This window comes from Lissotriton helveticus, chromosome 3_2 (assembly GCF_964261635.1).
Source record: "Lissotriton helveticus chromosome 3_2, aLisHel1.1, whole genome shotgun sequence".
Taxonomy (NCBI): domain Eukaryota; kingdom Metazoa; phylum Chordata; class Amphibia; order Caudata; family Salamandridae; genus Lissotriton; species Lissotriton helveticus.
The window spans coordinates 333136123-333161599 of NC_136062.1; positions in this window are offsets into that span (position 1 = coordinate 333136123).

The window sequence follows — 25477 nt, forward strand, 5'->3', positions numbered from 1 at the left end:
AAGCATTTTTATTACAATATTCAGGCTTAAACATACATGATAGTCATATTAATGTAACCACATTTTCGCACCCCACATGATACAATGCTTCTCAAAAAATATCATAGGGTTGCGACAATGTGTTTACATTAATATGTCTATAATGGATGTTATCCTGAATATTGTAAAAAAAAAAAATATGTTCATAGATACAGAGTCCAGTCAAATTATTTCTTCTTTTCTCCGATTTTCAAGAAGGACTGACTGATAAACAAAACATCACTGTAAATGGTGTGAGAGAGGAGGAATCGTCGACATTACGGTTTCTTTGGCCAAACAATCTCTTAGACCATCATCTAGACAGTGCTGAGATGTCCAAAAACGGTACATGCTCCTGAAGGGCCCAGTGAAATAAAATAGTAACAGAGGTAAACAGTACGGCCAAGAGCATAAGGTGCATTGCCTGCTCAGCAAGTGCCACCTCCATATCACCAGTAATGCTTACCCTATTGGTAAAAACAACCAAAATGTGCCGCCTCTTTAGGCCAGTGCATGTTCTGTCAATTATGGAAAACACAGTCTTACTTGTACTGTACCACAAGCAGGGGTGCACACATGATATCACACGCACGCTCTTTATCACCACATACCAGCATAATGTAGGTGGAGTGAAAGTTCTGCACACAGCAGCAGAAAATAACAAGTGTGTGTGTGGCAATGACCTATACCTGGTGCACATGTTCACATGACTGTTTGCAATAATGTTCACTATTACCATTACTCTGTTCTACCACATATAGCATTACAAGGGCAGCATGTGGAGTCCTCCTCCTGACCTAACAAGACCACAATCCATTACACAGGCATAGGTTGCTGAGCAAATGGAAAGATTATTATGTGCCCATGAGCTCTATTTGCTAAAAATAATAGATAAAACATTGCAAATATGGCACCCAGATGCAGGTGGCACATCAGTCACCATGTCTGTAAAATGTTCAATTGCACCACTATTTCTAAATGAAAGAATGTTTTGTAAGTAAAACATATGTTTACTTAGCTTACTTTCATTTATTTTAAACTAAGAACTCAAACAATATGGGCAACCAATTATAATTATAGACGATTATACTCAAACACTTAATCCAAATATTGAATTGGGTTTAAATGCCATGAGCATTTATTAACTTATGTATGCTTCTTGTCATACAATCCAAATATGCTTAATGACAAGAGAAATGGAAGAACAATAACATTTTTGAAGGGATATTAATCTTGATATGTGCATCACAGTATACATATTGTGAAATTGACAGAAAGGTCACATTCATTTTGGGCATGCTTTCAGCCCAAGACAAAGTTGAGTTACTGTGTCTCAATGCATCAATACCACCAACATTTCTGTCCGGATAACACTATTTTAGGGGTAAGATGTATTTATTTTTCTTCAAGGCCTATAAAGTGTCAGTACTTGACCTGTCAGAGATCATTACATTAGTTGTAGGTTGAATCTATCATCCATCATCCATCGTTCTTTAGCTCACTTCGCCACCCCAGTTCAGACCCAGTCATATGCAAATCTGTGGGAACAGTACAGACCGAACTGCCAATCCAGGTTGGTGTGAAATGGGGCGGCGAAGTGAGCTAAAGAATGTCTGAACGATGATGGATTCAACCCAGATCTGTTACTGGGGGTGAGTGTCTGAAAAGTTTCAGCGCTCCGTCCATCATCTCCTTGTGTTTGCTTACAAAACATGGCCACAGTCCATGAGACTACAAAAACTGATCAGCGGGCAGCAAAATCGGTACAAATGCCAGAAGGAACATTGACTGCTGTCCCACCTAGTATAGTAAAAACGTAAAGCAAAACTACTTTTTTCACATGGATGGAAAAATGCAGAAGGCATACAATAAATTGTTTAAAGACCTGAAAAAATGCTCAAGAAGCATCAATCAGCAATTGAGGTACAAGGCAATTGTTTCGAGGGGTTGTCAGGAGGCCCTCTATTTAATTGCCCAGCAAATTTGAACATTGATGTTGTGGCTATGATACAGTGTACTTTTGTCACTGTTTTGTATTTTATTTTTAGTACTGTTATTAATTAGATAGTTTTAGATTAACAGAATTTTGGATGTCTGGTAGATTATGATATTTTAGATAGTTAATTAGATATAAGGAGTGTAAGGTATTGTGAATAGTGTGAGAAAGTAGATTAATAGTTGAAGTGTATAGTAGGCCTCTTAAAGTAATAGTGGCAGTATGCCTGTCTATGCCATGTTAGGACTCAATATTTTAAACCTGTGCTCAATCCTTGGTAGTTGTTGCAAAGGGAAGACAGGCTTAGCTTAGGATTAATATGTAAAACCTTTATCAGTACCAAAACAGTTAAAAAACACAAAACGCTACACAAATAAATATCCAAATTAAGTCCAAAAACATAGAGAGAATTTGAATGAACAAATGAACACTAAAACATTACATGCTCTGTTGTTTCTTTTCGCACTTTTAAGGGGGGAAAAATAACACTCCAACTCCAGTCAAGGGTCCAGGCAATTTTAGGCACCACTTGGGAGCTAGGACTCAATTTCCCAGAAGTCACCAGCAAGGTCTAGGGCAAATCATGTTAGAACTAGTCAGCTGGGCTCAACAGAGATTAGTGTTCTTGCTGCTGGAGCTGAACAGGAGGATAGACATCTGGCCCTTGGAATGTCTTGGGTACAAGTGGGGAGCAGGTCCAGTCCTAGGTGTATTTCTCCACGGGTTCAGCAGAAATTAAAGTCCTTCTTTTGCCTATCACATGTCTGAGGTGTTCTGAAAAGGGTAACTGGTGTGCCACTTTAATAACTGGGGTCAGCCTCTGGGGTAGGAATGACTCATGGACACTTCCTAACCAATGTAGTAAAAGTTCCCAGCTCTGCATTAATGTGTGTGTGTTTTAATGTAACCTATCCTACAGTGCCCCTTCTCTACGTGAAACCCATATGGCAGAACATTCCTTACCTTGTGCAGAGCTCTGGTCACATCTCATCCGTGTCTTAAGGAAAAGAAGAACTCCACCCACAAACCTGTTCTGGAATATGTTGTCCCCTCACCTGGTCACATGGACAATCACAAAGGTAGACTTAGGTGTGAGTTACATATACCTGTAGCAATGGATACCCCTTTAAAGCTTGTGCATTTGGTGTACATATCCCCAAGGCCACCTGTCAGTAGGATATCACACCTCCTCCCAGCCTCTGCCCAATTGTTTCCTTTCCTGGGAGATATTCACTCCTCCCGAAATGCCCAAAATGCATTGGGTGCCAATAAAGATATGCTGTATTGGACGAATTATGTGTTTTGATCTTATTCATGAAGAGGTCCGAATGGGCACATTTTGAATCTGGGAAGCATTGAAAAAACGCATGATTCAATTCATGCATGTGGAACATAAAAGGAATAAACATTAAAAAAAGCGTGGACGAACATAGATTAAAATGGAGTAAATTAAATGTGGAAATATGGAGTAGTATTAAATATCCTGTAACGCAGTGCGACTGAGAGCGGAGCATATTTTATGCTCCCCACTGTTTTGGTTTATCGTCTGTGCCAAAAGGGCAAGGCACAGGCCCAGTTCACGCACGCAACTCAATTACGATGGTCTAAACAAGGATTAAAGTGAAAAGCACGGTGTGCACACCACCTCCCCTTGAACTTTCACAAAGTGACATCTCCAAAATAGTAATTTAAATTTTGGCTTGGCCATTAGATTGGGTTTAAAATTACTATTACTTTGAATCCTTGAATCATTGTTCTATCTATTCCCAAACTGAAGCTATGCATCATAAGGTGAAATAGTGTAAACCATTGCTTTTCTATGAGTCCACCTTGCCACAGTGAAAAATGACTTTGGGTATTTTTGCTGCAAGGGCATGTAAGGCTTTTGTACACATACCTTACTTTTAACATTTCAGGAACCCTTCCCTATCGACAGTAAGACCATACCTTAGCGGTTGTTCATAATGATTAAAAAGGTAGGGTTAGGACTGACAAAATATGTATTTGGCAGTAATGTATTAGCAGTTTTAAAACTGCACACTCAGGCTTAAGGGACAGGGCAAAAGATATGCTTGCATTATCACTTTAGCAGTGGCACAATGGATGCTGCAATCCATTAGTGATATTTAAATTACAGGCCCTGGGTCCCAAATACTAGCGACTTATAGGTATATTGACTGTGTCAGTTATGATTCTAACCTAGTCAATAGTTTTCAGGTGTCGGAGCCCAAACATCAACAGCATCGGTTATAAACAAGCATTTGCAATGCAATCGGTCTCGCCTTTTGATCCTTATATGTATTTAGATATGCTGCACATTAGCTTGGGTGCTGAAACAGCTACTGTTCTTTAACATGGAGGGAAAATAAGCAACAAACTGTGTGACAAGCCAGGTATGGGAACACATGGAGAGAAATATTGCATTTCAGCAAGAAATGGTATAGTCCAAAGCTCTGTTTTTAATGTAAAATCAGGGCCTTTGCTGGTCATATCACTGAAAATACTGAATTTGAGAAAAATATAATTGTCTGTTGGTGCTCATGGAAGACGATTTCTATGGCCTGGAATCTAGAGAATGCTAAATTGTTTCTGGTATTTTACTGACCTATGATGGTTGTTTTCTATCAAGACAGTTAAATGACCTTAGTTGAACAGAAAAAAAGTGCCTACGCGGAAGCAGACAAGTCCTAGGGCTGATCTCCAGAGCCCACAAAGTACATACATATATAAGTATATACTAAAGTACATACAAGAGGTCTTGAATGCTCAACCTAAAAATGGGAGGTGACATTTGCTTATCAATAGATTAGGAGGGTTTATTCGCTTTTAGTATGTTTGTAGAATTGTGTAGGATCATGTGTAGCAGTGACTGTTTAGATCAGTGTTTTGAATGGAGTGTAGAATAGGTTTTAGATATGATTTTAGAAAGGTTGTAGTGGATTTATAGTTTTAGATAGATTGCTATTATAATTAGAGTGTATTAGTTAGTTGTTAGAATGGATTTTTAGATAGGTAATAGTGGTTGGAGTTTGCACTAAGTTATTGCAGGACTTCTATTTTCTAATTTTTGCACTTCAATTAAATATTACTTCTGAACTATAAAATGATAGTTTTCAGCATATTATCATGCTTGACAAATTCATGTTCAAAACATTTTTAAGATAAGCAAACAAATGCATCATGTTAGCTCATCAACACACTGCCTAAAAAATGACAACATAAGACATATATGGATAAAATGGATGTGCAAGGTCCGAAATGAACAACGTTTTTACAGTGAGTTTACATAACAAGTAGGATACAGACTCAATGCAAAAGCAACTTTGGAATTTACAGTCACAAAAAGGGTGATTTGTGGGGCTTAGTATAGGAAACTTTTGTAACGCTGCACATGGTACTGTCTTGTGTTAACTTGTCCCAGGCAGACATTCCATGTGGTGGAATGGGCATTTCTGTGGATCAACCTATGTGATTTTGAGGCAAAGCTATATTTCCAAAGCCACGTGTATGTGCCAAAATAGTATGTGTGACTGAGGCTGACGCGCAACAACACATTTCTGTCATTCTCCTCGTTATTTAATCTTTGCACATGTGCAGCAATCTGCAGCAGTCATACAAGGATAAGGAGCTCTCCAAGGATACCCAGTGTTGGCTCTTGTTGTTCATGTGAACTCATAGGACATTCGAACCAGGAAACAAAAAGTATGAAGATAAGATGGGAGTGCCACACACCATCTAGTGGAACAAAATTGTATCCATGAGGACTTATGAGTTAACAACAGGAGCCAACACTGGATGGATTACAACATTGGGATAATGATCAAGCCCTGATGAAGTCGCAACGGGACGAAACTATTGCACAGAGCGGAGCGCCTGTTAAAGGGCTCCTCGTGATGCTGTATTATTGCCAACATCGCTCTTTTGTAGATTTGTTTTTAGCTTAGCCTGTATTTTGTTTTTAGCTAAGCCTGTTCATTTTCTGACTTCATGCTTTTAAAAAGAAAATAATACATAACGTCTATTGCACAAAATTGCTCATTTTGCGCACCTCGCCCAGTTCTTAACGCTTACCTCCCTGGTCCACCACGGATGTTGTTCCGGTTGAGAGGAGGGAGTTTTAGACGCAGACTGGAAGTACCTTACTCCCGGCAGGAAATGCTGCGGCGGTTGGCAGTCTAGCTGTACTAACTATAAGGTGGATGCCTCCCTCGACGCGCAGCAAACGCGCTGTTAAAGGCAAGCCCGTCTACGCCCGTCCCCCCACAACCGGGCCCAGGGGCCAGAAACACTGCCATTTCGAATTTAGAGGAGTTCTCTCCAATAACGTACTCTCAAGATATGCTTTTAAAACTGGCAGTTAAACAAAATACTGTACCGTACAAAAGCTTCTCTGGTGGAGTGTGAAGGCCCTTTCACATGCCTAGACTGCAAGTGGGGTTGTCTAGATACATATACCACAAGTACAGATACAAACAATCAGCACTGTACCTCTAATCTAAATTGTATCTACCTTAATGCCAGATCCCTCCCTAAACATAGCACAGAGATCTGGGATATACTAGATGAGTCAAACCCTGACCTTGCTTTCATCACCGAAACCTGGCTTGATGATAATAATACCCCTGATATTGTTTCAGCTCTACCACCCGGCTATAACATACTAAAACAGAATAGAAAGGGTAAGAGAGGCGGTGGTCTTGCTATTTTCTTTAAAGTTATGAAACAGTCAGAGAGAGAGAGGGTGTAAGACACTCTTATTCCCCCAGGTTATGTATACAAAACAAAAGAAGAGTGTCAAATGCACTGGTATCTTCATGAAGACACAGCGGCAAAGACTGTGGAAGGACTGTGAGAAGAAGTGTGAAGAAAACCCTTTTCAGTAACACATTGGAAATCTTGGGGGGTTTTTTTGGAAGCCCTCACTCACCAACCTGGTTGGTGACATGCTTCATCATCGGGCCCATCAGGAGAAGCCGAATGCCTCCCTGGTGTGCTGCAACGGCAGATTACTGCGGAGCTGGTTTTTGTGACAATGGTGTGAAAAGTGATGTTAAAAATGTCTGAAACTGTACCAATCCCAATGATTTATTTGTTGGTCAGTTGAGACATGGTTAAAAAAGGATATGTGTGGAAAAACTACCGCAGATTATGATGGGAGTTTCCACTTAAAGTGGGGTCAACATGTTTCTGCCCTTCCTAAGTGTAAGAATTACGTGGGCATTCGTCAGGACCATGTAGCGTGTACCTCGGCGGTATGGGCGCGCTAAGACCCACCCTAACCTAAGGACGTGAAAGTAAAAATTTGTTTTATGTGTAAAAAAGTGCAAAACAGAACACAAACCACAAGTTGTGGGATTTACCTCCACTCAGAGGAACCTGTGTAGTCTGAAAAGGAAAAAGACAAACATACACGTAAGACGAAACAAACGATCAATGTTTACAGGTATGAGCTTGTCATCACAGTCTCTGTGTTAAGGACGCTGTAGATTGGTCTAGAAGGCGACCTAGTGCCATACATCTATTTTAGTGGCAGGAAGCGCTGTAGGAGTGCCCACAGGGGCATTACAGGCATGTGGACATGCACTATGGCAGAAGGAGTTTACAGGGCGTGGGACAGAGCGGCTTAGATCGAAGCACTCGTGAATAGAGATCAATCGACCATATTATCGTGGTCAGAAGTGCTACCTCCTACAGGGGTGGGAGGGGGCACAGGTGTTGATACTGAGGATCTCACTTGTGTAATAAAAGATCCACGCCCCATGGGTCTCGGGAGGGGGGTGGAGGCGAAAATGGCACACCCTGTAAGTAAAATAAAGGAAAGGAATACGTCGTAAATTTACACGGTCTCACAATGGAAACAAACAGGACATGTACTTAGCTCAGAGTTACTGATGTGCAGAATCCTTACGCCCGCAACGCCTAGCACCCTCGTGGCACCTAGCTGTTCCTGCTCCGGACCCCGTGGATGTGGGTCTCGGCGCCAGAACCGCTAATATGGTGTGTCAGTCGGGGCCCGGGAGGGTGGGGTTAGCCGCAGCCAATCGGAGGCCGTGCTCACGCTGAGGCTTGAAGGCCAGGTCCTATCCCTAGTCAGTATCCAGACGAGGCTTGGAAAGCAAGCTCGGTGAGCTTGAAACAGCGAAACGAGGCTTGAGAAGCAAGTGTCCTCGCGCTGTCAGAGATAGGTGTTATGGCAACGGGTTTTCTTCACGCTTCTTCTCACAGTCCTTCCACAGTCTTTGCCGCTGTGTCTTCATGAAGATACCAGTGCATTTGACACTCTTCTTTTGTTTTGTATATTTTCTTTAAAGAACATTTCTCTTGCACTATCTCAACAGTTATTCAAACCGGACCCATGAGATCCTAGCCTTTCCAATTTCAAAGGGCAATCACGTATTATTGGGCGGTGCTGGTTATTTACAATCCCATCGGCCATCATCCCGGATTAAGCACTGATTTACTTACACAACTCTTTCCTCTCTGTCTGAAACAGAGCGAGTTCTTAGTCATAGGTGATTTTAGTCTTCATTACGAAAATATAGTAAATCCTGGCGTTAAACACCTGGAAAATGACATGGCCATAATGCAATTAACACAAAGGATCCTGGAACCGACCCATGAGGCTGGCCACACCCTAGATTTGGTGTTTTCTAATATAATGGCCGTTAACTTCCATGAGATCAAACCACTTTATTGGACAGATCATTTCTAATCCCTTTTTCCCTAGTCCTACCAAATAAATCATCGAATATTGAATTAGCATATTAAGTAGTGAAAAGAGCATGGAATGTAATCACCCAGGAAATCTTTTCCACTCATTTTACTCACCAAGACTCTGGCGCCCTTCTCCAGAGCTCTGTCTGTACATCAGTTGCCCAAACACAAAAAGAGATCAAGAGGTCACTAGAAAAATGTGCTCCCAAACCTAATAGCAAACCAGTTCCTAACTCCCGATCAGAAAGATGGTATACGCCCGAATTAAAAACAAACAAACAAAAATGCCAAACCTTAGAACACAAATGGAGACTGTCAAAAGATAGAATTGATAGACTAAACTATTTAGCTGAGCTGAAAAACTATCACCGCATGATAAAACAAGCCAAAACAACTTATTATACAAAAAGGGTGGAAGACAATGGTAGCTCTTTGAAGGAACTATACAAAGTTATTCACGAACTTTGTAAACCTGCTAGCCTATCACAAACTATGACTCCCACAACAGAGAATTGTGAGCTAATGAACAACTTTTTCACCGACAAAGTGACAAAAATTTATGCATCTTTTGATAATACCTATGAAGAGGATAATACTGATTATGAAAATTTGTCCCCCCACCCCGCAGCAAAAATCCATCTTGACACCCTGATCCCTTTTTCAGAGGAACAGGAGGCAAAAGCTCTGTCTGAAGTTAAGGTAGGATCCCACCCCTGTCCACACTTTATCTTTTCTAAACTAGTGCCTGTCTTATGCCCTCTCATTACCAACACTTTTAATCAGTCTTTGGAGCCTGCTTCCCAGACATATGGATGAAAACCGTGGTTTTTCTCCTCCTAAAGAAAGCAGGACTTGGAATCTATGATCCAGCCAACTACCATCCAATTTCACGGCTGCCGTATCTCTCTAAAGTTCTGGAGTGACTAGTTAACAAACAACTTACTGCTTTCTTTGAGACCAACAACTTATTTGATCTCTCACAGACAGGCTTTAGGATAAATAACAGTACTGAGGCTGCCCTATTAGCAGTATCGGATAGCATTAGAACACAGGTCGACCAAAATCAAGCCGTAGCACTGATCCTGTTGGACCTTACTGCGGCTTTTGACACCGTGTCACACACCAAACTACTTCAAATATTATATAAAAAAGGGATTTGCCGTAAAGCCCTACTATGGTTCGCTTCTTTTCTAAAAGACCGAACCCAAACAATTCAAATGGGATCCTACACTTCCTCCTCAAAGGATATTAAATATGGAGTCCCACAGGGAGCGACCTTGAGTCCTACCCTTTTTAATGCATAAGTCTCATCCTTGGTGGACATTAGCAGGAAGTGGGGATTTGAAATCTGCTCTTACGCAGATGACAACCAATTGGTGATTCCCCTGCTAAACAAACTGACCAATATAGAGACTAAGGACAATCTAATAAACTGCCTCTCCAAACTTGCAGACTGGATGTCCCAACATTGTTTAAAATTAAATGCTGGAAAGTCCGAAATGTTACTCTTTGGTGGCGCCCAGACAATTTGGGACAATAGTTGGTGGCCCCAGGCCCTAGGCACTGCTCCAAAACCCAAGCAGTATAGAAACAACAAGGGAACCCTTAAGGTAATCAAGGACCTGGGGTCATAATCTATATTAGCAACATTGGTCCTTAATTTATAAAGATAAAGGTGAACAATGCAAATTATAGACAACAATCTGTACTATAAGCAAGGTGTCCAGCCGGACACTAATTTAATCAATGTAATTGTATAAATAATGATAGGAAAGACATTAATACAGTGGGATACAATCCTGTATCCGATACATATAACATATACAAAAAGACAAGGGTACAGAAATACAGGCAATTTTAGCTAGGGGAGGCGCTAGTAGGACTTGGTGGTCATCTAGCTGACCTCGTGTAGTATACACAGTGGGTTATTCAATTAATAATTAAAGTGTTACTACACAAACTGTCAACGGCGTTTCGATCCTACCAGTAATAAGGGATCATCATTAGGACTAAAATTAATTGCCAGAGCAAACAAAGCCTAGGGAGGGCTAAAAATGGAGAGATCCCATGGGTTGTGAAAGCCTTCAAAATGTGTGCTGAGGCTTCAAGGCGTCAAGGCGTCCTCAAGCAGAGGCTGAGTTACAGTGGAGTTCTTTCCAAGGTTAGAAAACAAACAAGGTTGCAGGCACATCTAAGTATAGCTTCACGGCGTGTGTAGCAGGAAGCTTGATTGCGGCGGTGGGCTCAGCGCCGTGGGTGGTCGCCCCTGATGAGGAACAACTTGGGTAGGGGAATCCTGGGAGATAACCAAATAACGGCCAAGGAGAGGTGGGGCCGGAGGCCGGTAGTTATTTAATTGAGGCACCGATGTACGGCGGGGAACCAGGAACTCAATTTCGAGACCTCAATGTCCAGAATCGGACATCTTTAATGTCCTACTCGGCTCAGTGGCACAATGGAAGGACAAAACCCAAGCAAGCAGCAAAAAACCTGGGCATTGTCTTTGATTACACCCTTCCATGCAGGACCAAGTACGCACTTTATGTGGAAAAGCTTTCGCCACACTAAAATTGCTTAGACAATTGTTTCCCTGGATCCCCTATAGTTGCAGACAATTTATGACCCAGGCTTTACTTTTAACTAGACTCGACTACTGTAATGCCCTTTTTTATGGCATGGCTGACTATCTTTTTGCCAGACTGCAAGTTGTCCAGAATGCTGCTGCTAAACTAATTTATAACAAAAAAATAATTAGCTCAGTATCCTACTGCCTAAGGGAACTTCACTGGTTACCTGTACGTCAGAGAGCTAGTTTTAAGCTCCTGTGTTTTGCGCACAAAACCTTGCATAAAAATGGACCTCACATCCTCTGAGATAAGTTGCTGTAAGAAGTTGGCCTGGTATATGATGCTCACTAGTTCTAGTGATCACCTTGTACCATGCCAAGCAACCTTTATGATGATTGGTTGTAAGTCAACCTTATAGACAAGCTATCCTAGGGGTAGCATGGACTAAGCAGTCTTAGGCTAAACTCTGTAAAGACATGTGAAGCAAGCTGTTTTACCATACACAATCCCTTTCAATACCAAATGAAAGGACACCACACAGATATATATTGAAAATATATATAGATTTATTTCTACAAATATCCCCTATACTCTTTATGCGCACAGAAGCAAATGCGTTAAAACAAAACACAGTTTAAATATACAAAAGTTGCACAATATGGATGAGCCCTAGAGGCCACCTAAACCATATACTAAAATAGTGGTATAAGAACCACTATGGGGAAAGGAAAGAGGCCTAGGGCCTGGGGAATCGCTGGAGCTGTTCGGGACTAGCAGTGATGAAGTCGGGACTCGGGTGCAGCGATTGAAGCGCACGCATGCACCAATGATAAGTCAATGGTGCGTAAAAGTTACAAAGTTAGTGTTTAAGGAACCTTCCGATGGACCTACAAGGATAAAACTTTAGACACAGGCACTAGAGGTGTACACCAGTGTGGGAACACCGGCGTTGCTGAGTTACCTGACCCACAGGAAGCGGGTGCACAGGTGCGAAGTAGTGTCGGGTTTCGTCACGCAGGTCGATGGTGCTTGGAGCTGAAGATGCTGCAGGCGGGTCGTCGAGGAGAGTTCCGGTGGATCCAAGGGTGGATCTGAAGAGGTGAAGACCTGAAAGCAGAGGGGACAATGTTCAAAGTCACTAGTCAGTGACTACCGTGGAACCAGGATGGAACCAGGCAATGTCGGGTACAAACAGGTAAAGAAGTGAAGATTGTCTCTGCAGCCACGTGGACAGGAAGAGGTCAAGGACGTCCAGGCGTTGGTCATGAGCTGTCTCACAAAGGCTCTCGCTGATGGCGGTGTCGGCAACTTGATTGGAGCAAACAGGCCTTGGCTAAAGCAAGCCATGCAGGAATCAATGCAAGCTTCTCACTCGGACCAACAAGGTCAGAGCGGATGCTCCTTTTCAGGGGAGCAAGGACCAGTCTGGAGCAACCAGACCAGTGGTGCAAATTATAGTTTTCGTCGCTAAGATGGCCGCTAGCCACGTAGCAATTGGCCGGGATGGCGCATCGAGTGGCAAAGTGCAAAAGGGCCCCACGCAGATCGTGGAGATGCTGGGGGGCTGATCTTCAGTGCAAATGCTGCTCGGTGTTGGGGCTTCTCAAACCCCAAAGCACAGCGTCGAGGGTGCCTCGGGTGCTGCGCAGTCAGCTTCTCGGGGGTCTTCCAAGATGTCCGGTCCCACGTCTCTCGGTGCCTCCACGGGTCTCTTCTTTGTAGGGACTGTGGATCGGGCTCTGAGATGTCTGAGAGTCTGGGTCTTGTCAGGCTCTGGGCTCGGGCTCCGGCGGGAGGCGGTGGCAAAGCAGACATCAAGTTGTTGGTTGGTGCCTGTATTCACAGGGTGGTCACTCCTTGGCCACAAGGGAGATTCTCTTCAGTCTTCTGTGCAGCAGAATGTCGAAGTCCAGTTTTCTTCTTAGTTTCAAGTCGAGTTCAGGATGATCTGAAGTCTTGGGACACAGCTCCTACTCTTATTTCAAATCTGGGGGCCGGATCACCTACGAGGTCCCTCCTCTGGGTGGGACCAGGAAGGGGAGTGGTTACACCCCCTTTCCTTTGTCTAGCTTCGCGCCAAGACTGGGGCTGGAGAGCCCCAGCACCGGTTTGAACTGGCATATGCACAGGGACACCTTGTGTGCCCCAGGCATGTCTGATTCTATTCAGCCCTGTCCTACCCAATACACAAAATCCTGTCTGGGGTGGTGCTAGCACCTCCCAAGGCAGGAAACCCTTTGTCCAAGCTGCCCTCGCTGGAAGGACTCCCAGCAGCAGGAGGTCAGACTTGTGTCTGTGGTGGCAGCATCCATTTTGTGATGCTGAGGCTCTGTTTAATTTTAACCAGGGTTCAGGTTAGGTACATGTCGTATCCCTCTAGAAGGTTGGAATGCTACCCCCGTTGCCAGAACTGGCGAGGGGGTAGTATTCCAATTCGTATGACACCTTACTCGACATGTTTTGATAAAGCCAAACCAAAGATAGCATTTAACCGCGAGGTTCATAATGCACTTACGAGTATATGGTATGGCAGTATCATGAAACAGCTAAAGGACATGGTTCCGAAAGCTGCAGACAGGCTCAGCTCATGCCAGAGCACCATCTCACATATTTCCAAGCACTCTGCCTCCAGGATTGATGAGGCCTTCCATAGGAGTGGCTGATAGGAACATATGTGTCCATTTTAGGTTAGGCATAGGCCTACACCTAAGTAAGGGGTGATTACACCGACTTACCCCAGCTGAGTGATCAGCCAGTTGTGTCAAATATGGAGGCCAGGCCAGGGGTGGCACAATATGTGCTGCAGCCCCTGGTAGGCCTTGGAAGCTCCTATGCCCTGGGTACCTGGGGTACACTGTTACAGGGGCCAATAAGGTGTACCAGTTCCAATTTCGTAATGCACCTAATGTGCATTGGCATTAATTTAGAGAGAGAACAGCAGGCTGTGGGTCTGATTAGCAGGCCCACAGCCACATTAAGTCATAAACTAGTGAAGCAAAAAGCAAAAATTTGGGGTGACCATAGGATAGCAGACCCTACTCTCCTACACAACCCCCCCCCAACGCAGGGACATTAGACTAACCTTGACCAGTTGTGTCTTCATGTTCTAAGTTGACGTACCTGGAGAGACCATCTGCATTACCATGGTCAGTCCCTGGGCGGTGCTCCACTGTAAAGTCCATCCCCAGTAGGGAAATGGACCACCTGAGCAGTTTGGGGTTTTCACCCTTCATCTGATTAAGCCATAAGAGGGGCTTATGGTCGGTCTGAATCTTGAAGTGAGTGCCAAACAAGTATGGTCTCAACTTCTTCAGGGCCCACACCACAGCAAAGGCCACCCTCTCAATGGCTGACCAACGTTTCTCTCTGGGGGTCAGCCTTCTGCTAATAAAAGCAATGGGCTGGTCTTGACCATCTACATTAAGTCGTAATGTCGTAGTCTGTCTCTAACAGAGAACAAATTCATTAGACAGATAGTCGCACTTCCGCCCAGCACCCCGCTCCTCCCCTTGAGGCTAGATCTGGGCTTGCGCCCCATATCTGATGAACTAGGCTTGAGACCCATAGCCTTCTGGCGAAGGCTGTGGAGTAGCAACAAACTTCTCGCCTATAGGGCGGAATTAATGGAGCTATTGACCAACCCGAAAGCGTTATTGATCCCCTGGATAAAATACATTCAAAATTCTTGTATGGTACTGGGGCTCCCAGACCTTTGGTCCAACCCTGCTAACGCCTCATTAAATATCTCAAGGAAAGGTCTGGCTAGCGTTTATCATGAATATAAACTAGCCACAGCCTTAGGCAGTCAGTGCGAAGGGTCACTAACTTCTGTCTTTTTGCAGAGCAAGGACTTGTACAGGCACGAGAGAGTTTTAGATCCCATCTCTCCCGTGTTGGCCAGGAAGCTGTTTCTCCAATGGAGATACGGCACACTGCCTTTACGATCTTTTACCAGTTCCTGGTCATCACCTCCCTCCACCAAGCAGTGCCCGGCTTGCACTGCGGCAGAGGAAAGTGATTTACACGTGGTCCTGTTTTGCCCAGCTTATAAGGCAGCGAGGAAATACTGGCTCTTACCATTGATTAGAAATCTGGGTGGCAGGGAGTACCTTCCAATGTATAGAATCTTAAAAACCGATGTCTCCAGTTTAACTGTATTTGCACTAGCAAAGTTCTTCACCAATGTTTGGCACACTCGCACTTGCATTTTGAAGATGCAAGCTCCCTCTTAATTTTAGGTCTACATTTTTAACGCAGTTTTATTAGTATGTATTTTTAAGGTTTTATATTGTCATTGATCATGCATGTGATTTTATAGCGACTATACATGTTTTACTGCATATCTTTGATGGCCAACGGCCGAAATAAAGGTTGAATGATGATGATCTACATTAAGTTGTGAAAGCACAGCTCCCACTCCCAACTCAGAAGTATCTGTTTGGACAATGAACTCTCTTGAGTAGTCAGGACTCTTCAGGATAGGTGCAGAGCACATGGCCTTCTTCAGGTCATCAAATGCCTTTTGACAGTTTACTGTCCACTGAACCTTTTTGGGAATCTTCTTGGATGTCAGATCATTAAGAGGAGTCACAATGGATCCATAGTTCTTAACAAACTTCCTGTAGTACCCAGTCAGGCCCAAGAAAGCTCTGACCTGAGTCTGGGTGGTTGGAGGGGACCAGTCCTTTATGGTCTGGATCTTACTCTCCAGTGGTTGAACTTGGCCTCCACCTACAAGGTGGCCCAAGTATACAACTTTACTCTGCCCTATCTGGCACTTGGTTGCCTTGATAGTGAGGCCTGCCTTTTGCAGAGCCTCTAGCACTTCCTTCAGGTGGACCAGGTGATCCTCTCAGGTAGAAATAAAGACAGCAATATCATCCAGATATGCTGCGCAAAAGTCATCCAACCCAGTAAGGACTTGATTCACCAACCTTTGGAAGGTGGCAGGTGCATTTTTCAAACCAAAGGGCATCACCACAAATTGATGATGCCCACCTGGGGTAGAAAATGCTGTCTTGGCTTTAGACTCCTCAGCTAACCTGATTTGCCAGTAGCCAGCTGTCAAGTCAAATGTGCTCAAATACTTGGCAGAAGCCAATTTGTCTATGAGCTCATCTGCCCTTGGAATAGGCTGTGCATCTGTCCTGGTGACAGCATTGAGTCCTCTGTAGTCCACACAGAAACTCATCTCTCTCTTCCCATCTTTGGTGTGAGGTTTGGGGACCAGAACCACTGGGCTAGCCCAGGGGCTCTTTGAAGGCTCAATGACACCTAATTCCAGCATCTTTTGCACCTCAGTCTTGATACAATCTCTGACATGGTCAGGTTGCCTGTAAATTTTGTTCTTTACAGGGAGACTATCACCAGTGTCCACCACATGGGTACACCAGTTAGTCTGACTGGGTGTCAGGGAGAACATATGTCGATATGCCTGCAAAACTTGTCTACAGTCATTTTGCTGATGTTCAGTGAGGCTGCAATCTAAGGCCACACCATCAACTGAACCATCCTCAGGGTTCTGAGTCAGCAGGTCTGGGAGAGGGTCACTCTCTTCCTCCTGCCCCTCATCTGTAGCCATGAGCAAGCCCATGTCTGCCCTGTCAACATATGCTTTCAGCCTGTTAACATGGAGCACCCTGTGGGGGCTCCTGGGAGTTCCTAGGTCCACCAAGTAGGTAACCTCTCCCTTCTTTTCAATGATAGTATGGGATCCTGACCATTTGTCTTGGAGTGCTGCTGGGGCCACTGGCTCCAACACCCATACTTTCTGTCCAGGCTGGTACTCAGTCAAGACAGCCTTTTGGTCATGCCAAGCTTTTTGTAATTCTTGGCTAGCCTCAAGGTTTTTGGATGCCTTCTCCATATACTCGGCCATCCTGAAGCGGAGACCAAGTACATAGTCCACTATGTCTTGCTTGGGCTTTTTGAGAGGTAACTCCCATCCTTCCCTCACCAAACACAGGGGTCCTCTTACAGGGTTCCCAAACAACAATTAAAAGGGGCTGAAGCCAACTCCCTTTTGTGGGACCTCTCTTTAAGCAAACAGAAGGCAGGGCAGAAGGATGTCCCATCTTCTCCTGAGCTTTTCAGGTAATCCTTTGATCATGCCCTTTAGGGTCTTGTTGAACCTTTCAACAAGCCCATTGCATTGTGGATGATAGGGAGTGGTGAACTTGTAGTTGATACCACATTCCTTCCACATAGCTGTTATGTATCCTGACATGAAGTTGGCACCTCTATCAGATACTACCTCCTTAGGAAACCTCACTCTGGAGAAAACTCCAAGTAAGGCCCTGGCCACAACAGGAGCTGTTGTGGTCCTAAGTGGAATTGCCTCTGGGTACCTGGTGGCATGGTCCACCACCACCAGTATGAATCTGTGCCCAGATGCTGTAGGGGGATCCATTGGTCCTACAATATCAATCCCCACTCTCTCAAAGGGCACCCCCACCACAGGTAGTGGTATCAGGGGGGCCTTTGTTGTTCCACCTGCTTTGCCACTGGCTTGGCAGGTTACACAGGAGTGACAAAACTCCTTTGTATCTTCAGACATGTGAAGCCAGTGAAAATGACAGACAAGTCTGTCCCAAGTTTTATTCTGGTCTAGGTGTCCTGCTAAGGGAATATCATGGGCCAAGGTAAGAAGGAAGCCCCTAAATTGAGAGGTATGACCAACCTCCTGGTTGTACCAGGCTTGGGGTCTCTACCCTCTGAATAAAGGAGCCCATAATCCCAATATACTTTATGGGTACCTTGGGCATTCCCAGCAGCCTCAGCAGCAGCCTGCTGTCTGAGGGGTTCAAGAGAAGGACAGGTTAACTGAGCCTGCCCCAAGTCTGCCCTAGAAGGTCCCCCTGTCCCCAGAAACTCAACCTGATCAGGTTCAAGCTCTTCAGGGACAGTTCCTTCAGGGGTCTCAAGATCATCTTCCTGTGAAGGCTGATCCTCACTTGTAGGCAGTTGGGAAGGCACAGCCTTTACCCTCCTGTTCTTCTTCTTGGAAGGTACTTGGTCCATTGTTCCAGGATCCAAGACCTGAGGTTCAGAGAGGCACTTTTTGGCCTGTGACCTGGTCACAGCAAGGACATGTGATGATATCCCTAACATCTCTGCATGAGTCCTGTACTCAACTTCTGACCATAGAGAGTTCTCCAGGTCATTGCCCAACAAACATTCTACTGGGAGATCAGCACTAACCACAACTCTTTTTAGGCCAGTTACCCCTCCCCAGGAAAAGTCAACAAGTGCCACACTATGTGTAGTAGTGACATTGCTGGCATTGGTCACCAGGTAATTATCACCTGGTAGGTATTGTCCAGGGTCCACAAAGCTAGGTGTCACCATGGTGACACTGGCACATGTGTCCCTGTATGCTTGAGCCACTTTGTCATTAATCAAAGGCGTCTGCCTGTACTTGCCCAGATTACTGGGACTGACAGTAGTGGACAAATCAATCTCCACATCACAGATCAGAACAGCCTGTGTAGGGGTTCTGACTAGGCCAGAATCTCCCTCAGTTCCCAAAGTGATACCTACTACCCCCTTAGTTTGTGGACCAACACTGCTAACTGTACTATTGGGTGCAGGTGCCTTAGGGGCTGCAGTGTTGGGGGCTCCACCCTTTTTACACTCACTTGTCCAATGAGAGGTGTTTTTACATGTACTACACCAGGGTTTTCTTTGACCTTCTTTCTTCTTCTTCTTGGAAGTTTGGGACCCACCCTCAGTATTAGTTTGGGGCCCTGTTGAAGACTTCTGGTCTTTAGCTTTCTGCTCCCCACCCTTCTGGTCTGTTTTATTTTGGTCACCACCCTGGTTCTGGTTCTGGTTCTTTTGCTTAACTCTGGTTCTAACCCATTTGTCTGCCCTCTTTCCCAATTCTTGGGGAGAGGTTAGATCTGAGTCAACCAAATGTTGATGCAACTGCTGGTTCTGACAGTTATTTAAAATCTGTTCTCTCATCAGTAAATTGTACAATCCTTCATAGTCTGTAACCTTACTTCCCAGCAACCAGCCCTCCAGAGCCTTAGTGGCACATTCAACAAATTAAGACCAGTCCTGAGTCTGTGTCTTCTGGGTGTCTCTGAACATTAACCTGTACTGTTCAGTGGTTAAGCCTAACCCATCAATCAGAGCACTCTTCAGGACCAGGTAGTTTCTAGACTCCCCATCACTAACCGTGAGGAGTCTGTCTCGGCCTCTACCTTCAAAGGAGAGCCACAAGATTGCTGCCCACTGCTCCTGAGGGATCTGCTGTACTCTGCAGGCTCTCTCAAGTGCAGTCATCCATTTGTGGATGTCATCCCCAGTCTTGTAGGGGGGCACAATCTTACTCAAGTTTCTATTGTCATAGGACCTGTCTTTATCCTTAGGGATAGTGCTGCCACCAGTGGATCCTAATCCACTCTCTCTAGGCTGCCTTGCTGTAGCAGGTTTCTCTTTGGCCAGGGCAACTTCTAATTCTTGCTTCTGGATCCTAAGTTCAGCCTCTTTCATTTTGGCCTCATGTTCCCTTCTCTGAGGGCTAGACAACTCCCTTCTGGAGTGTCCATGAGAACCTCTAGAAGCATGGGAGGTATTGGATTCACCTGAGTGATTCCTCCTCCTCCTGGGCTCCTGGTTAAGTCCATTTGGGGGTCTGAATGGGTTGGACCCACTTTCAGTCCCAAATAAACTTAAGTTAGCCTGGTTAAGCCAGCTGACTAACACCTGACAATTTCTCTCATCATCAGACTCACTTTCCTCCTCCTCTTCCTCTTCTTCCTCATCCTCTGGCTGAGTATCTCCAGTTACCTGGTTTTCCTCATCTATCTGGATGACAGGGACAGGGGCATCAGTGTTTTCTTCTTTAGAAGGAGAGCCTCCATCTCCAGTCCCTGAGGGGCCTGGTTTGGAGGTCTTTAGAGCTTCAGATTGGTCTAAAAGCTCTCTGAGGTGACCTGCTGTAGGGGTAGGACCCGTTTTGATTCTTCTTAAGGAACACAGCTGCCTCAGTTCTTTAAAAGTAAAGATAGCAAATTTGGATGGTGCCCTTGGAGGGTCACTCTCAACAGAGATAGGTCCAGTGGATCCCTCTGCTCCAGACATTGCTCTAGTGTGGGTGGATATGTTGCAATCTACCTACACTGGTGTTTTCCTACTAAACCTATCTAGTAGTTGTAGCCAGGGTGTGCTACTCCCTATCCTCTACAACAACTAAGTTCAGTAGAACTTAAGTATATTAGTCTTGTTTTAGTGTACCTATCAGGTACCTGTATGATCTTTCAAATGATACTCTCAAATATTGTAATGGTAAAACAACAGCAAGCTCAAATCCCAATCCGCTGCTCACCAATGTGAGAAGTTGGCCTGGTATATGATGCTCACTAGTTCTAGTGATCACCTTGTACCATGCCAAGCAACCCTTATGATGATTGGTTGTAAGTCAACCTTATAGACAAGCTATCCTAGGGGTAGCATGGACTAAGCAGTCTTAGGCTAAACTCTGTAAAGGCATGTGAAGCAAGCTGTTTTACCATACACAATCCCCTTGAATACCAAATGAAAGGACACCACACAGATATATATTGAAAATATATATAGATTTATTTCTACAAATATCCCCTATACTCTTTATGAGCACAGAAGCAAATGCGTTAAAACAAAACACAGTTTAAATATACAAAAGTTGCACAATATGGATGAGCCCTAGGGGCCACCTAAACCATATACTAAAATAGTGGTATAAGAACCACTATGGGGTAAGGAAAGAGGCCTAGGGCCTGGGGAATCGCTGGAGCTGTTCGGGACTAGCAGTGATGAAGTCGGGAAAGGCCCGCGGGACTCGGGTGCAGCGCTTAAAGCGCACGCATGCACCAATGTTAAGTCAATTGTGCGTAATAGTTACAAAGTTAGTGTTTAAGGAACCTTCCGATGGACCTACAAGGATAAAACTTTAGACACAGGCACTAGAGGTGTACACCAGTGTGGGAACACTGGCGTTACCTCACCCACAGGAAGCGGCTGCACAGGTGCGAAGTAGTGTCGGGTTTCGTCACACAGGTCGATGGTGCTTGGAGCTAAAGATGCTGCAGGCGGGTTGTCGAGGAGAGTTCCGGAGGATCCAAGGGTGGATCTGAAGAGGTGAAGACCTGAAAGCAGAGGGGACAATGTTCAAAGTCACTAGCCAGTGACTACCGTGGAACCAGGATGGAACCAGGCAATGTCGGGTGCAAACAGGTGAAGAAGTGAAGATTGTCTCTGCAGCCACGTGGACACGAAGAGGTCAAGGACATCCAGGCGTTGGTCACGAGCTGTCCCACAAAGGCTCTCGCTGATGGCAGTGTCTGCAACTTGATTGGAGCAAACAGGCCTTGGCTAAAGCAAGCCATGCAGGAATCGATGCAAGCTTCTCACTCGGACCAGCAAGGTCAGAGCAGGTGCTCCTTTTCAGGGGAGCAAGGACCAGTCTGGAGCAACCAGACCAGTGGTGCAAATCATAGTTTTCGTTGCCAAGATGGCCGCTAGCCACGTGGCAAGTGGCCGGGATGGCACGTCGAGTGGCAAAGTGCAAAAGGGCCCCACGCAGATTGTGGAGATGCTGGGGGGCTGATCTTCGGTGCAAATGCTGCTCGGTGTCGAGCCTTCTCAGACCCTAAAGAACAGCATCGAGGGTGCCTTGGGTGCTGCGCAGTCAGCTTCTCGGGGGTCTTCCAAGATGTCCGGTCCCACGTCCCTCGGTGCCTCCACGGGTCTCTTCTTTGCAGGGACTGTGGATCGGGGTCTGAGATGTCTGAGAGTCTGGGTCTTGTCAGTCTCTGGGCTCGGGCTCCGGCGGGAGGCGGCGGCAAAGCAGATGTCAAGTTGCTGGTTGGTGCCTGTATTCACAGGGTGGTCACTCCTTGGCCACAAGGGAGATTCTCTTCAGTCTTCTGTGCAGCAGAATGTCGTATTCCAGTTTTCTTCTTAGTTTCAAGTCGAGTTCAGGATGATCCGAAGTCTTGGGACACAGCTCCTACTCTTATTCCAAATCTGGGGGCCGGATCACCTACGAGGTCCCTCCTCTGGGTGGGACCAGGAAGGGGAGTGGTTACACCCCCTTTCCTTTGTCCAGCTTCGTGCCAAGACTGGGGCTGGAGAGCCCCAGCACCGGTTTGAACTGGCATATGCACAGGGACACCTTGTGTGCCCCAGGCATGTCTGATTCTATTCAGCCCTGTCCTACCCAATACACAAAATCCTGTCTGGGGTGGTGATAGCACCTCCCAAGGCAGGAAACCCTTTGTCCAAGCTGCCCTCGCTGGAAGGACTCCCAGCAGCAGGAGGTCAGACTTGTGTCTGTGGTGGCAGTATCCATTTTGTGATGCTGAGGCTCTGTTTAACTTTAACCGGGGTTCAGGTTAGGTACAAGTCGTATCCCTCTAGAAGGGTGGAATGCTACCCCCGTCGCCAGAACTGGCGAGGGGGTAGTATTACAATTCGTATGACACCTTACTCGACATGTTTTGATAAAGCCGAACCAAAGATAGCATTTAACCTCGAAGTTCATAATGCACTTAAGAGTATATGGTATGGCAGTATCATGAAACAGCTAAAGGACATGGTTCCGAAAGCTGCAGACAGGCTCAGCACTCTGCCACCAGGATTGATGAGGCCTTCCATAGGAGTGGCTGATAGGAACATATGTGTCCATTTTAGGTTAGGCATAGGCATACTACACCCAAGTAAGGGGTGATTACACCGACTTACCCCAGCTGAGTGATCAGCCAGTTGTGTCAAATATGGAGGTCAGGCCAGGGGTGGGAAATATGTGCTGCAGCCCCTGGTAGGCCTTGGAAGCACCTATGCACTGGGTACCTGGGGTACACTGTTACAGGGGCCAATAAGGTGAACCAGTTCCAATTTTGTAATGCACCTAATGTGCATTGGCATTAATTTAGAGAGAGAACAGCAGGCTGTGGGTCTGATTAGCAGGGCCACAGCCACATTAAGTCATAAACCAGTGAAGCAAAAAGCAAAAATTTGGGGTGACCATATGATAGCAGACCGTACTCTCCTACAGTTGCAACTTAATGTTCCTCCACGAAAACTGTGATCATGTCATTTGGCCCCTGCATCAGTCAAACCCACGTCAAAGGTTAGGATGGGTGACCGATTGTTCTCCAAAGTAGCTGCGGTCCTTTGGAACAACTTACCACTGGATCTTCACCTGACAGCTGACCATTTGCTGTTCAGAAAACATTTGAAAATCACCTTGTTTCCCAGATACTGATCCTTTGAAAAAAAAATCTAACTGAATTGTTTTAAGTTTCGTCCTAGCACTGTGATGTCCCAAGGGATGATTGATGCGCTTTACAAATATTAAATACAAATACAAATTGGCTGGGACGAATGGATTGCTTCTGTCAAACTGGCATTTTTTGTGTAAAATTGGATTCAAAGCAACTCGCAAGACTCTAACTTTTATTTGTCACATCATGACTATGTGATCTATTGTTGGAGAACAGTTTAACCATCTGTTGATTTTGGAGCAGAAAATTCTATATAGAATTGAATGCTCCTTTTCATTTGTTATTTCCAAACACTATTCTAATCCTGCAGTTCTAGATGCGGATTTCTGCTATGAATCCAATTTTGCTTACAATTTTCCACTTAGTAGCATTGGCCCTCTCTTGTGTACAATTTTGTCAATAGATGTGAGTTCCAAAATGTCTTTTTTCCAGTTTTAGTAATTCTTCATTAAAATATGTGCACTTTTGAAGTGTATGCATTAAACAGACTATGAATTTGTCTTTTTCAAGGACATCGTACATTAGTGTGCTTCTGTGCTATCAAACAAAAATATTTCTTGGTTAATCGACTCTCCAAAGCATGTTTTTCCTTCCTTGTCAGCACTCCTCCTCTAATGTTCTTCAGGATTTCTCTATATTCGACACTGGATGATTGACTTATATTCTTCACCAGTTCCTTATTTTAAAAGTTTACCTGAATATTTTCATTGTCAATGCTTCCCAAAGTATGTCGTGAAAATAGGTTTTTCTTTGACGGGGGTAAGTTGCAGTAGGTCACTGAAGACAATTACATGTTTTTCTCCAAAAGGCTCATCATACTCAGTTCTTAAAATCTGCTGAATTCTTAAGTGTATGAAGGTAAGCATTTAGTTTAAAACCAAGCACACCACATTGATGATTATAAGCTCTTCAGTACTCTGGACACCTCACGACAAGCTTCACCACGTAACTTGTGGTATTCCAGTTTATTGTCTTGTTCAAGCGGTTGCATTAGTAGTTGGTGTACAGTAATTCCTTTAATGTTATCTGCTGCTAATCCAGTGGGTGCTGCTACTACATATTTGATTCTGCAGTCTTCTGTAGATAAGTGGTGAGTATGTCAATTAGAATTGTTTTCCCCGTCCCAGCTTGACCATTGATATACGGTAGTATTGGCTTAAATGAAGAGCATGTACATACATTCTTCTCATGCATAAATCAATGCTCTATTTATCTTTTTATTTGATATCAATTTCTGTTTGTTCAGTTGTGCTACTAAGGGTTCGGAATCAACAGTTTTGTCTCTCGCTTGTTGCACTGCAGTCTCCTCCTCACACTGGCTATAGCTGCTTTATTTTGAATAATATGTTTTCCAAGTGGATCTTTACTCAGTACTCCAGAACATTGTCTGCATTGTGATATATATATATATATATATACCTACGTGGGCAGTACTTAGTTACAAGCAAACGTTAGGATACTCCAACACCTCCGTGCTATAACCAATATGGACAACACCTATCCAGTGGCGAGACACTTTAAGGAACACCACGGATCAAACAACAAAGGGTTGTCCTTTTATTTAATTGATGCAATCTCTCCTAATAGATGCGGAGGAGATAGAGAAAGTAAACTACACAAGTTGGAGACCAGATATATTTTATTACTCGATTCCAAACATCCACAGGGATTGAACTTAACGGAAGCCTTGTACACCTGTTAAGACTAACATACAACTTGAATGCGCAAACAGATATTTGAATGCATGTCCTAAAAAGTTGCACTAAGAGGAGTACAAAACATTAGTCTATAACATCAACATCTCTTAAAAAATAGATATCTTGTAAATAATTGAATTTTAACACCATGATATTGAGGATTTTTTATGAGGGTTTTTAAAATATGTTTCAATATTTTTAAATATTTTTGGG